General features: G+C 33.0%; 1 protein-coding gene across 4 annotated transcripts in view; it reads left to right on the top strand.

Moving 5' to 3' along the window:
- Positions 1–744: 744 nt before the first annotated feature.
- Positions 745–13,829, top strand: part of LOC129951113 (serine-rich adhesin for platelets) — a 50,351-nt gene continuing 37,266 nt past the window's right edge. For 2 of the 4 annotated variants that reach the window (XM_056063127.1, XM_056063126.1), the window contains exon 1: positions 745–1,002. The gene's annotated coding sequence lies outside the window, so the exon portion shown is untranslated. Of the gene's footprint in view, positions 1,003–2,034; positions 2,408–13,829 lie in introns of all 4 variants that reach the window. The other 2 variants (XM_056063125.1, XM_056063124.1) reach the window with 2 other exon arrangements.

Below are 13,829 nucleotides of genomic sequence, written 5' to 3'. Positions count from 1 at the left end.
GCAATAAAAAGAGCTATTAGCATCAGCCTCCCCCAAGGGTCCTCATTTGTCTCTATTTTTAGCTTCGTTGTACCAATTTGTACTTATATGTGATAGACCGTCACTCCATCTTTTATTGGGTCGCCCTAAGAGACCACTCTTATTCTCTGGGATCGAATTAGTTGTCATTTTTGTCAATAATTCCGGTTCTATTGCGAATATCTTCATTTCGTTCCCTTTAACTGTAGTATGTGCAAAATTGTCCTTTCCTGACAACAAATTTTGAAACAAACATTTTTTCATCAATTTTTGTTCATCTCTTGTTTTACATACGGTTAAGTTCTGAATGTAAAGCAACTAGCTTTCAAGAGGTTTTATCTAAATATTATTAATATTAATGATAAAAAAATGTCAGCAAAACCCGATTATTTTAGAAAAACATCTTTTTAGTTTCGATATGAACAGAATTTTAACCCGTGAAACTTCCAGATGCCAAAATCAGTCGCAAGAAGAAAACGAATGGAATTCCACACGTCCTCCTTATTGGATATAAATTTTATATTCTGGCAGCACTTTTAAATAAATACTACTCCAGAATTAAGTAACAAAGCAAAATCTCTAAAATATCTCACTCACATAATCAAAGTTAAAATGAGTAAAATACATTTTAAGTACACAAACCAAAAAGAGACAAATACAAAACCCACCGACCAGCTAAGGGATATTATCAAAAATGAAACAGTGTATGCGTGCAGTACCTTAAGCTCTCTTTCACTTCAGAGTGGTGCCAGTCCATTTTAAAATCTAAACTGATGGACGCCATTCGTGTGTGAAGCTGTGAAGTGTTCGCAAAGTATTTGGTGTTTTTTTTATTTTAAGCTAAATCAAATTTTCTTCCCCTAAGGAAAATGATTAATTTTCCCATGATCATTCGAAATCCGACCAAGTAAAACACGTTTCCGTGCATAGAACGCAATAATGTCGCATGCGTTATAGAAAAAGAAAACTCCAATTGTTCGACCAGTAAGTGTAGCAAGTGCTGTGAAAAAATAAAATTTACTCAAAAAAAAAAAACGAAGTATAAAAGAAAATTAGGAGAATCAAAAAATGGAATAGCCAACCAAAAAATGAAAGAAATACAAAATTACTGGTGAGGTATATGTCTCCACTGTAGAGAGAGAGAGATAGAGAGAAGCTGGATGTAGAGAGCAAGAGATAGACAGAGATAAAGGTAGTTGCTTAGAAAAACGAGAAGGACTGCAAGAAAAGAAAGCTACGATAAATACTTCGTACGTAAGCTCGTTTTTTCTTTTTGGTTGTGGTTCGTTGATTCGTTCTTCTTATTGTGGTGCCTTCGCCTTGCCTTGCCTTGCCTACTGCCTCCTCGTCCTCGTCTTCGGTCTTGTTGGTCTGGTCTCGGTTGTGTCAATCTGAATCTGAATTCTTGCTCGTCCAGCGAAAAACTAAAAAATTACGCTGGATTAATTTGTAAACAATAAAATGCAAAATTACGACAAGTAAAAATCGATGAACATCTAATTTCTCGCGTTAAAATTAAAAAAAGAGTGAAAGAAATAATAAGTGACATGTAAAATGTGCGTTGAGAGTGAAATAAAATAATTGCAGTAAATACATAGTAGGACGACGAACAGAGAGAGAAAGAACGATACGATAGACAAAATCAAAGTGAATCGAAGATAAATAACAAAAGGAGAATAAAATACGCACAAGTGATATACACTGACTGACGTTTGTTTTATTTTTTTTTTTATTATTATTTTTGACATTTTAAGAGGGAAACAGAATGAATCGACCATACAAAGACGTGAATCGGTTGCGTGAAATTATTATGTGAAAGAAATAGTTTCCAATACGACAATGGAGATGAAAATGGAGAAGAGATCAGCTATATTTTGTTTCTATATCTCGTTCGTTTCGATTCGGATGTCGAAGTCGATGTCGATGTCGAATCTTCCAAATTCTCTACCTGTGTAAAGTTTTATTAATATTCTTTCTCTTGCTTTTTAATTCTTTTCTCATTGTTTGCAAATGAAGGGAACAAAATTATTATTAAATTAAACAACAAAAGAAAAATAAAGAAATGAAAGATACATTTTTGTTTCCTTGTTTTTTATTTTTCCTTCAAATTATTTAAAATTTTTAAAAATTGTGCCATAGTGTTGTGTGTGCTGAACGAAAAATAGAAATTGAGGAGAAAATGTGAGAACACACGAGGAGAATAGAGAAAACTTTGTGATGTGATAAATAGAATTTATATAGGAAGAAGAATAACAGTTTCTGTTTCCGTGAGATCGAGAATTTCCTACAATAATTTTGTGTCTTGTGGTATTTTTTTTCGGTTTGTTGAAATCCCATTCGACATCCACTGAAATACATAAAACGGATAGCAAGCAAATAATTAAAAATGGTAAGTTTATTCTTCTGTAAACGAGAAAATTTTAAAAATCGGATTTTGCTGCTACTTGGAACCATTGTTTCTTTATTGTTACCAAAAACCTACTTCGTCGGTTCTCGCTCGGCTAACGTAAGGGAGAACGAGAAGAAAAAACAAATCTGTTCTGTGTACACCGACCGACCGATAGACCGAACCGACCGTGTTCGTGTATCCAGGCGAAAATACTCTTATTCTTTTTTGATTTTGTTATTGGAAGTGTGTGCATGTGTAGTGGTCTCGTTTTCGCGCATTGGTTATGTAGGGGCTATCACTCTTTTTTTTTGTTCGTCTTCTTCTTCTTGTTTCTTCTACTACTGATGACACCTAAAGAAGAGGAAAATTATTGTTGATTTTTTCTTATTTGGTTGGTTAAATTTTCACTTGGAATCTGATTGAAGGATTTTTCAAAAATTGAAGTACCTATATTTTATTTTATAAGTAGGTACCTACATACATTGGGCCTATACATAATATGCAATTGTTAAAACTACATATGTTTCTAAAATAAAATTTAAAAAGTTAGATAAACAAATACTAGGTTGGTAAATGATTTATCAAACGATAACTTTTGAGGTTGTCTATCAAGAAGATAGCTATATGTAGTTTGGTAGATATACTTGGCTATAATTTAAGAAAATGCACAAGCAATTCGACTATTAAGCCCTAAAATATACACCTATAGGTCTATAGGTAGATTAAGTACCTATCTATTGCCCTATTCAGGGTCAGACAAAAGAGACAATTTTAATATGTAATGCAGACTGAAGTTAGCTGTTAGATATTTATTGTAACACATAATTTTCCAATTGTTAACTCTGGGTTCCTTTTTTGAAATAATTTATTTAGCAGACACTTTTACTGTGAACACAGAACAATAGGTGGGTACAACCTACAACCCACCACCACCACAAATTATCATTTATTTAGGCCCAACAATTTAAAAAAAATCATAAATCATAACGACAATATTAGGTTATCCATTTTGTGGTTTCAAAAGTTAACGTTAATAAAATATAAAATATTATTTTTTTTCAAAACTATTTTTATGACCACCACTCAAATTGTTGCAAGCATCGATACTTTTGAAGTAGTTTTCAACCACTTTTTGACACATATTGGGCGGTTTCTCAGCCATAACTTAATGAATGTTGGTTTAAACGCGGTCTTTTGCAGATCCCCACAAAAAAGCCCAGTGGTGTCAAATCGCATGATCTTGGTGGCAAGTTGATAAAGCCACGACGAGAAATTATTAGGCCAGGAAATCTCTATTACAATAAAGCCATATTCGCTCGAGTTGTATGGCATGTGACACTGTCTAGTTCAAACCATAGATTCTCTAAGTCGTATTTTTTAAGAGCAACCAAAAAGAATACGGTTATCATATGAACATAACGCTCTTAAATGACGGTTACAGTCCTGCCCTCGTCGGTTTTGAAGAACTACAGTCCAATAACACCTCAGCTCCGGACCAAAGTGTGCACCAAACAGTGACTGTGGATTTTATGGCCTCCCTTCAATTACTTGAGGATTCTCAGAATCCCAAATACGACAATTTTGTTTATTAACATACCCACCGAGTGAGAAATGTGCTTCGTCGATTAAGAAAAAACTTCTTCTGAATTTTGCAATTGCTTGCGTAGTAGGACTATTATGTAATTCATAATCTCCTCTTAAAGCACGGTTGTGACAGAATCACCTTTTTTGTAGTAGGTTTTTGACAATTTGTATGCGTTGTGAGATAATTAAGTGCTCCATTTTTGTAAATGTTAGACTTTTAACTAAAAACAAAACATTGGTTTAACAACTTAGTTTGACAGATGTCGAATTCCTACCCTATACTTTTGAAAATGCAAAATATATAACTCTTTATTTATATATATGTATATAGATATTTTTGAAAGGTACAGTGATGGAAAAAATAATAGAAACGATGATAAAAACTAACCAAAGTTCTAAGCTATCATCTCCGTGTCTCCTATTTGGATTCAAATTTAGAGTTTCTTAATCGTCTGTTTAGAAAAACAAATACAAATTTATTCAGATAAGATGTTAGAATTCATGGCAGATGTTCAAAGAACTTTAAGTTCGATTCCAAATACACGGAGATGATTGCTAAGGATTTTGGTGAAAGCACTATGAGTTTTGCTAGTTTTATTCACCATCTGAAGCTAGTCCAATTTTTTGAATAAAGTTCAATTTTTTTAAAAATTAAATTTGCTTTTTTTATAATTAGCGAACACTGAAAGCGTTTTGTATACCTTTAATATGCCAAAGATACAGTGTGAGCATTAGGAAAAGAGGGAAGGGTTGAATAGGAGGTGTCGGTGTACATTGATTTTAAATTTCTGAACATTGCAATGACAGGGCAAGATAGAGCGTGGCAAGGCGTTCCACATTCGTGTAATATGGCTAAAAATGAATCTCTGTACTTCATAGTACGGCCGAAGTAGGGCTCAAGGGTAAACTGATGGGCATTTCCAGAAGCGCTTAAATTGTTTAAGGGGAGGAATGCAACTGGCTATTTCACGTCGATGTTTGAGTGACGTAAACGAGTTGATGATGTTAATGTCACCAATCATTTTAAAAGCTCTTTTTTTAATACTGTCTAAAAGGTTTAAATAAGTTACTAGAGCACCAGTACAGAGATGAGAGGTATATTCAAGTTTCGGACGTACATATGTATATAGGTTTTGTAGATGCCGTGGACTGAGTTCGGGCTCTAAGAAACGAAATGTTGGCCTTTTTCAAAAAGGAAACGCTTATTAATGTGGATTCACGCAATATAATAAATCGAAGCATTCATAAAAATTGTAGAAATAATACAATCTCTATAACACAATACACTTCATGGAAAGCCCATTAAAATTATTTCTTTTTTAAATGATAGACTATATCTGGGGTAAACTTAAAAGAAACTGCAGGGCCAAATACAAGGACATCTTAAGGTTAAAAATTAAAAAAATTCGTGGTATTTCACACTTTTCAAGACAAGTGTCAAAAAAATGTGATTATGCTATTTATTATAAATTTGCAAAAACCATGCATTTAGGTATTAGCAACAATTTTAGCCATTAAATAATCCTATTATCAAAATACAGTACCATTCTTAATTCGTTTCTATTATTTGTCCAGTTCAAATTAGTGGAAAATAAATCAGGGATTTTTTATAACTCTTTTCTTTTGTTTAAGTCTAACAATTTAATGTGATATTTTTTCCTTAATTAAGGTATGGAGAGTTGTAAGATATTTTTTTAAAAATTTGTTTACACGCTATTTATTGCAAAAGAACTTGCAAGCTAAGGTCGTTTCTATTATTTTTTCCATCACTGTAAGTAAGTAAATAATTAGGATAGGTGTACCCGTCACTAGTATTCTACTAATAAGATTCCGAAACAGTGTGGTCAGATAGAATTAAAATATTTATTTTATTTCAGACCTTTTTTGTCGCTTGGTCAAATTTTGCAATTTACAACTTAGCTGGTAGGTTAGAAAAGAAAAAAACAGCTTTAATGTTTCAACAAAGCCTGATTTTAAGTCTTTTAAGTGAAAGAATAGATTAAAGTAAAAACTATACTTAAAGTGCTAACCAGTATGTTTTTGGTTTGTTTCTTTTTGGTTTTATAATTTTTCAAAAAAAAAAAAAACAAAAAAAAAATAGGTACAGGTATAACTTATGTTTAATGAAAAGAAATTTTACAATGTTCCGTTACAAGAACTTAAATTAAAGCATGTGTACTAGAAGTCCAGCAAAGTGGCCAGAATTAATCAGCGAGGTTCCCAAAATTGAGTGAAATTAAATCTAAATACCTATAAATTGTGTTTTTGGGTTATATCACTTGAACAATTTCATAACTTCGAATACTCTTTGAAATCACTTCAAGTGAAATTAAAGAAATTTAAATTTAGCAAATCAGTGATTAAACAATTTTGTTTATTGTCATAATTTGTATAATTTTGTTTTAATAAAATATTAGTCAGATTTGGGTTTCCTTGCGATAAGCAGTTGCCAAATATCGATTGGGAAAGACTGGTATCATAGTATAGTTTCTGAATGTGTCTTGAAAGTTTTTAAAAGAACTTTATTTTTGTTATAGAAAAGAAATTTAGTATGTTTAAAAGTCGTTCTAAACGTTCTGTCCCTTTTCTCAAATATAAATAAGAAGCTGCAAGTTCTCACGATCATTCTATAGCAAACTTAATGTTTATGTCCCCTAAGTGAAAATATTAATGCTTTTAAACAATTTTCTCTTGTCGAATTTAAATCATACCACGTTACTCTGGTCGAATTAAAGAAATTTAGAACACGAAAAAACACTTCAGTTTGAAAAAAAATTAAATCGATATCGATAAAAGTGAATTTCAAATTTTCAATTCCAATTTTTATTTTGAATCAATTTCAATTTTGTTTCGAGTAAAAGTGAAATGTAGCACATAGCTCAATATTAGTATTTATTATTATGTGACACATTTTCAATAATGAGTATTTAATATTTGGGCAATAAAATATGAAGGACAAAAAGGTTCATATCTCTAACGTTCGTTTTTTAAAGTAAGAAAATGCGTTTGGATCCTGGGTACTATTACATTTGCTCTAAAGACTTATTTTCAATTTTAATAATCGTTATTCTGTTTATGGTAGGCGGTACGATATCTCAGTTAAGTTTAGTGTGTATCAAGTTAAGACAAAATTGCATATTCGAAATATTATTTAAGTAAATAATTACTACGATAGGCGTGGGTGCCTTATATCGGCTTTCAATTTTATTTGAGTTGATGCTTCTGAATCTGCATAAAAAGTTGACTTAATATATTTTAGTCAAGAAAATTTCACTACCCACCACTTTTCACAAGTTAACGTCAAAACTTTTTCTTTAAGCAACTATTTTGGGTTTCTTTTTTTTCACTTGAAATTTTCCTAAAAAAAGTCCGTATTGATTTTGAATTCCTGAATATTGCAATGACTGGGAAGCACAGTGTTGTAAAGCATTTCACATTCGCGTAGTACGATTAAAGAACGAATCTCTGTACTTGATAGTAGGACCAATATTGTGCTCGATTTTATACTGTTGAGCATTCCTGGAAGCGCGGATAGGATGGTTAAACTGTTTAAGGGGATGAATTCAACTGGCTATCTAGAGCATAAACTGTTAAAATAACGGTTTAAGGCAAGATACTTTTCTTTAGAACAGAAATGGGAGTTTTCTATTATTTTGAGACTATATAACAGTCAGATCTGAAGGGGGTCTGAGGGATCGCCTAAGGAAAGCCAAACATTTTGCGTCGTTTTTGGCAACATCGTGTATGTAACGTTCCACATGAGGTCGTTGCTGATCCACATACCGAGAATATCGAGGTGTTCAGTCTCCTCTATGCAAGTGCCATCTATGGATAATGGCAAGGGGGTATATCTCGCTTTAAAGATACAATACAGTATTGGGTGGTTTTCGAAGCATTAAATTCCACTCGAATTCCAGTTCCACATCCGAAGAAAAGTGATGTGATCCCGAAAACGATGAAAAGCTAAGTGTATTTTTCGTCAATGGAACAATGTATTGGATTAGAAGTTTCAGACAGGAGATCATTAATAAAAATGAGAAAGAGTGTTGGAGATGCAATAGAGCCCTGACACCAGCATTTATGATGTGGTTTTCAAACTTGAACATATCCAATTCTACATATATTGAACGATCTGAAAGATAATTACTCATTCAATGAAGGAGGGATTCATAAAAACCGATGGTACGCATTTTCGATAACAGATCCTGTTGCCATACAATATCATTTCTTTAGAAATATCAAGTACTAACATTCTCCAAAACGATGAACACATTAAATAAGGGATAATAAAACACCAGTTAACGTTCCAATACACCTTAAATAATATTCATATTCGTTTAAGTAAATACCTACAATATTTTAGTTATTTTAATGCCTACTTATTTTGCAGGTTCAAGGAGAATGTAGAACCTTAATTTCTGGCAAATTTCCCGTAGACATTAAACCTATGGGGGTCGTCTGCTGAAGACCTATCAGTGCACTTTAAAAATCTCCTTTACGGCAAATCATTATTAAACTATCACTTTGCGGAACCTTTGGTAACCAACGATTGCTTGGAAAAGGAAATCTCAGCTTATGAAATATATGCTGTTATTCACAGAGCGAAAAATAGAAAAGCCCCGGGCGAAGATGGAATTCCATAGGAATTTTTCAAGAACGCTCCTCCGAGCTTCATCAACCAACTGATGATTATTCAATAAAGCGTTACAAAATGAGGACACCCCCAGTTCATTTAAAAAGTCAGTGATCTTTTCGATTCACAAAAAAGGAGCTCTGGACCTGGTTGAAAATTATCGAGGAATCTCTTTTATGAAAGTCCTGGCGAAATTGTTTTGTGGAGTTCTTGCAGGCAGATTGGAATCATGGGTTGACGTCAACAATATTCTTTCCGAATTTCAAGCTGGTTTTAGGAAAAACTATTCAACCACCGACCACATTTTTTCAATTACTTTGATTGTGAAAGCCTTCCAAGCCAGGATCAAGAAGGTCTATATTCTTTGTAGATTTTAAATCAGCTTTTGACTTGGTGAATCATAATGTTCTCTTCTATAAGCTCTCGCAAATAGGTATTTCAACTAAGTTTATCCATGTTATAAAAGAAATGTATTTTGATTCTCAAGCATCTGTCTGGGATGGGTCAGCTTATTCAAAATTGTTTCCAACAGACAATCGTGTCAAACAAGTGCCCTTTTGTTTTCACTTTTCATCAATGACATAGTGAATTTCCTTCCTGGTGGAATTCGGATCGCTGGAATGTCAATAAATGTACTTTCACAGTCACCCGATGATTTACAACTGATGATAAATCGTCTATCAGAATATTGCTGCAAATGGGATCTTCTGATCCTTCTTCTACACTGATAAATCCAAGATCATGGTATTTTCCAGATCTTCTAGATTCGTTATAATTTGTACTCCAATGGTAACTTCCTGGAAGTGGTTAACGAATATAAATACTTAGGAGTGAAACTTAGAACGAAGATGGACTTTAACGAACATTTAGTTGAGAAAACCAATTGTTGTCAAAGTATGCTAAATATATCATGGAAAAATGTTTTCTCAAACAAACGAGTCCCACTCTCTGCGGAATACAAATTTTTTTAAGCTATTGTGAAGACTACACTTTGCAATGCTGCTCAAGTATGGGGCATGGAAGAATACGAAGCAATTGAAAAATTCCACCGAATTTAAAAAAAAAAACCTTTTAACATGCCTCTGAAAAACTGTACATTAAAGACTCATGCGGATTATATCGTAAACATTTTTAATCAACCTGATGAGCGCCTATCCAAAAAAATGCTGCCTTACGAAGTAAGAAATAAGGATTGCTGGATGAGGAAATGGAAAAATATGGCAATCAGTTTTGATGAAGAAGTTTTGATGGAAGAAAGAAACTTGGTTGATTTGAAGGAGCAGCTCTATCGCATAATGGGAAAGCACGAAAACTCTGTTCGGGATGGTTTTAAAGGAGCAGTAGCTCGCGAGTCCCTCAGTAGAGTGTTTTACTCCCAACTCAATATGAGCTTAAATCAAGCAAATTACTTCCAAGACTCACTGAGCTTCAACGAAATGTCCTTAATTTTTAAAGCAAGATGCGAACTCTTAGGACTTAACGGAGGACCCTACAATGGAAGTTTCAACTAATTTTGTTCCTTATGTAATCTTAAATCCAAAGAAGACTGCTTTCATTTTATCAGTAAATGTCCCATTTTTGCATCATTCAATTGTTAACAAATGTATCAAAACAACGAATCAATAAATGAATAGTTAGTTACTTATTAACATTAAACCTTTGGGAAAATATTGTTACATTTGAAAAGCTAAAAATTAATTAATAAGCAAAGAGTCTCAAAAATCCTACCTGTAGGTACCCTAAAACATTATTAAGAAGGAAACTGTCAGAAAAAAACATTAAAAATAAAACATTATTATGAAGGAAACTGCCAGAAAAGAACGAGGTTCCCACATTTTAAAATTGAGCATCTAATTCTGCTTGGGCTTAGCTAAGTGCATACCTGTAATTAGCTGGTCTTAACTCTTTTTTGTTTTTATAGAAACTTAATAGCAGTTAATGGTTTATCTGTGTTCTGTGTATGTCGAATGTCCTTCAAGTCAAATAACTTCTGGGAATATCTCCAAGCACAGATGCATTCGACGTCATTCCATCGATCATAAGATCAATTAAATATTTGTATGTAGGTAATTCAAAACGTATTTCACTTAAAACAATGCGCACCTACTCACCCCAATGCATTAAAAAGCTTAAACAAAATTTTAAATATAAAACTAAAATAAAACCTAGTCGATAAAAATCTAAAATGCGTGCAGAATTTCGTTAAATTCAATCATATGCGATTCTTTTCTGTTCTTTAAATATTGTTTAATCGCCTGAAACTCACTGGCCTTCCTATTCCTAGAAATTAGCAATACAGAAAAAGCACGATCATGCTAGACATAGGAGGTAGTTGTGTTTTGTATTCATAGGATAACGTCTGAAGTGATGAATACAAGACAATTGCAACGATATACATATGAACTAATGAACATGTCCGAGCTAGCAATCGCTGCTGGAACTTTAAAAAAACGTGACAGATCACTCGGACTCGACGCAAGCTTGATTAGATTATATAACACTTATAGATAGATATTTTATAATTTTGTTAAATAATAAAACAAAAACTAAGCAAGTGCAATGTGAGATTACGAGTAGTCTATTCTCGGTTAAGATTCTTCTCTCAGCTCAGATGGCAATTCATTAAAAAAAAAGGGTGAAATTTTGCTAACGCACACACCACCCCCACCCCCACCTGACTAACCTTTCTGGTTAAATGGCAATTAATGAACAACTTGCTGCAATTATAAAGACAATTTCACAAGTTTATTTCTTCTTTTCTTTTTATTGTTGTGATATTTGAATTATGGCCAAATGAGTAACTGTTCTTTGTGTTTGAAATCAATTAATTAACTTTTGCTATCTGTTGCTGTTGCTGAGATTGCATGCGAAATATAATTTTGTGTGCGGCAGCGGCTCATTACGGCACCGCTCCGATCTGAACTGCTGACGCAGAGGGGCGCAGACGAAAAACGAACGTTCGAACGGACTTCTGACGTTGCGACAACAATTCGCTGTTGGTGGTTGTTAAATTAGTATTTATGGAAATTTATAATAAATACACATCCCAACGAATATTAATTAAAATATAAATATGTACAATATTTAATGTAAATGCAATTCAACAACACAGGGGGAAGCGTTGTTTGATGGGGGATAGCCCGGGGGTGTTGGATAAACAAATGATTGATGAGAATGCTTAGCACATTTGGAGTGGCCTTCAAGTCAGCGGTCGAACGGTCGTTACCTTTGCAGAGGGGCAGAGGGATGGGTGGGTTGGTTTGGAGTAAATGTGATGCAGACGGAGAAAATTATTGTACTCGCTTAGAAACACGATCGAGAATTATTCAATTTTATACATATTTATATAAAATTTTATTTGTGCTGATCGATGATGAGATGAGAATCTCTGGTATTTTATATTATGTGACGTTTGGCGCGTGCAGTATAATGATTTGAGAGACATTGAATCATATGTGTCATCGACTTTTATTAAAGAAAATTATTCGATGCATTGTGTGGGATTTTCTTTTGTTTCAAAAAATAACGACAGGTATCGTGTTTTGATTGTTTGCAAATGTTTATACAAATTATAATCTGTCTTGCGTGTTTTTAACAATTTTGTTAAAATTTAGTTTTTCTTTTTGTTAATTTAAACAAAAAAGTATAGCTATGATAACGCCTAGTTATAAATTTGTTGAACTGCAACTTTACAAATTTACTTTTACAAAGGTAAAAAAGTCTTGTATGGTATGTTAAATTTTAAAACATTCATGCATAAACTCCAAAAAATGGAATAGATAGTAATAATCGCAGAATTTGATAATCAACCTTATTTTGATAGTCGTTAAAAGCTTTAGAAAAACACGACAGAAGTATTTGACATTACTTATAGCGTTCAACGACAATTAAAGTTTGTTTTGTTTTGTGGAATGCATTCATTTGGTGACATTAACCCGCCAATGGGGTGACCTATTGGTCTGTGAGACCGGGTTTGCGAAAAAAAATGCGAATAAATTTCTTCTCCGTTATTGTTTTTTGTTGAATTTGAATTTGTGTATTGTAATAAAAGAGCTTCTGTTGAATTCATATCGTTGTTTTATTGTAAAGGAACATATATTTTTAAAAAAAACATGAAATATTAGTAACATATTTCGAAAAATCTTCAGTTGAAAAACCCGGTCCATGCGATCGGCGTCACCAACGGCGGGTTAATACAGTTATTTAAAATTTTGTCTTTTTAAAACAAAAGCGTCTAAAAAAATTCCAAATTTTGTCGATTGTAAATTTGCAAACAAAAGCGCCAAAAAATACTTCAAAATGTATGTTTTTGTCTTTTGGTTTTAAAATTAAAATAACAAGTTTCTTTAAAGTTAAAATAACAACTTCCAAACATATAAAACGGCATGTGGAGCTCATGGAGGCAAATGAAATAAATTTAAAAGAAGCGTCCCCAAAAGTTAAGAAACAAAGTTTGAATGGGAGTCTTTGGCAAAGGAATTAATTAGTATTAATTTTGCAATGTTTGAAAACAAGTAAAAATGTTTCTTTTAGATTTGGTTTGACACCAAATTCAAAATTAAACAGAAATTGTTTTTTAACAAAAAGAAATCGAACCGACAGGCGGAGGAGGCTTTAAACACAAATGTTTAAATGAGGTTGAGGAAGCTTGAAGCAAGGATCTTGTCATTGTGAACTTAACCGGATATGTGGCAGGTGTTTCCTATGATTTTGGTGGTCATAAACTATTTCTCTTTCTCCTCCACATCATAATACACGAATTCGAGAATAAACAAAATAATAATATAAAGTCGTCATCCTTTAACCCTTTTCAAGAGACCCGGACAATGCATTATTATCGAAGAGGCAGGTTAAACAAGTTTTGATTTATTACCAAAACGTCAATGGCCTAAGGACAAAGATCAATACGATCTATAAAAATATTAACAATCTACAACATGACATAATTACTCTTACAGAAACATGGCTAAATAATTCCTTCATAGATACCGAACTCTTTGACTCAACTTACCAAGTTTTTAGACGAGATAGGCACCAATCGAGTGACTCGGAGACAGTCGGTGGTGGAATACTATTCGCGGTAAAAAACTACCTTATATGCACTTTGGTTGATACTTTTGATCTTTCTGACGTCGAAATGCTATGTATTAAAATAAAATTGGAAACAGGTTATCTCTTTATCATCTCAGTATACATACCTCCAAG

The sequence above is a fragment of the Eupeodes corollae genome, chromosome 3 (genome assembly GCF_945859685.1).
Source record: "Eupeodes corollae chromosome 3, idEupCoro1.1, whole genome shotgun sequence".
In the NCBI taxonomy this organism is placed as follows: domain Eukaryota; kingdom Metazoa; phylum Arthropoda; class Insecta; order Diptera; family Syrphidae; genus Eupeodes; species Eupeodes corollae.
The sequence above is the reverse complement of the archived record's forward strand: the minus strand, read 5'-3'. Positions and strand labels throughout refer to the sequence as shown.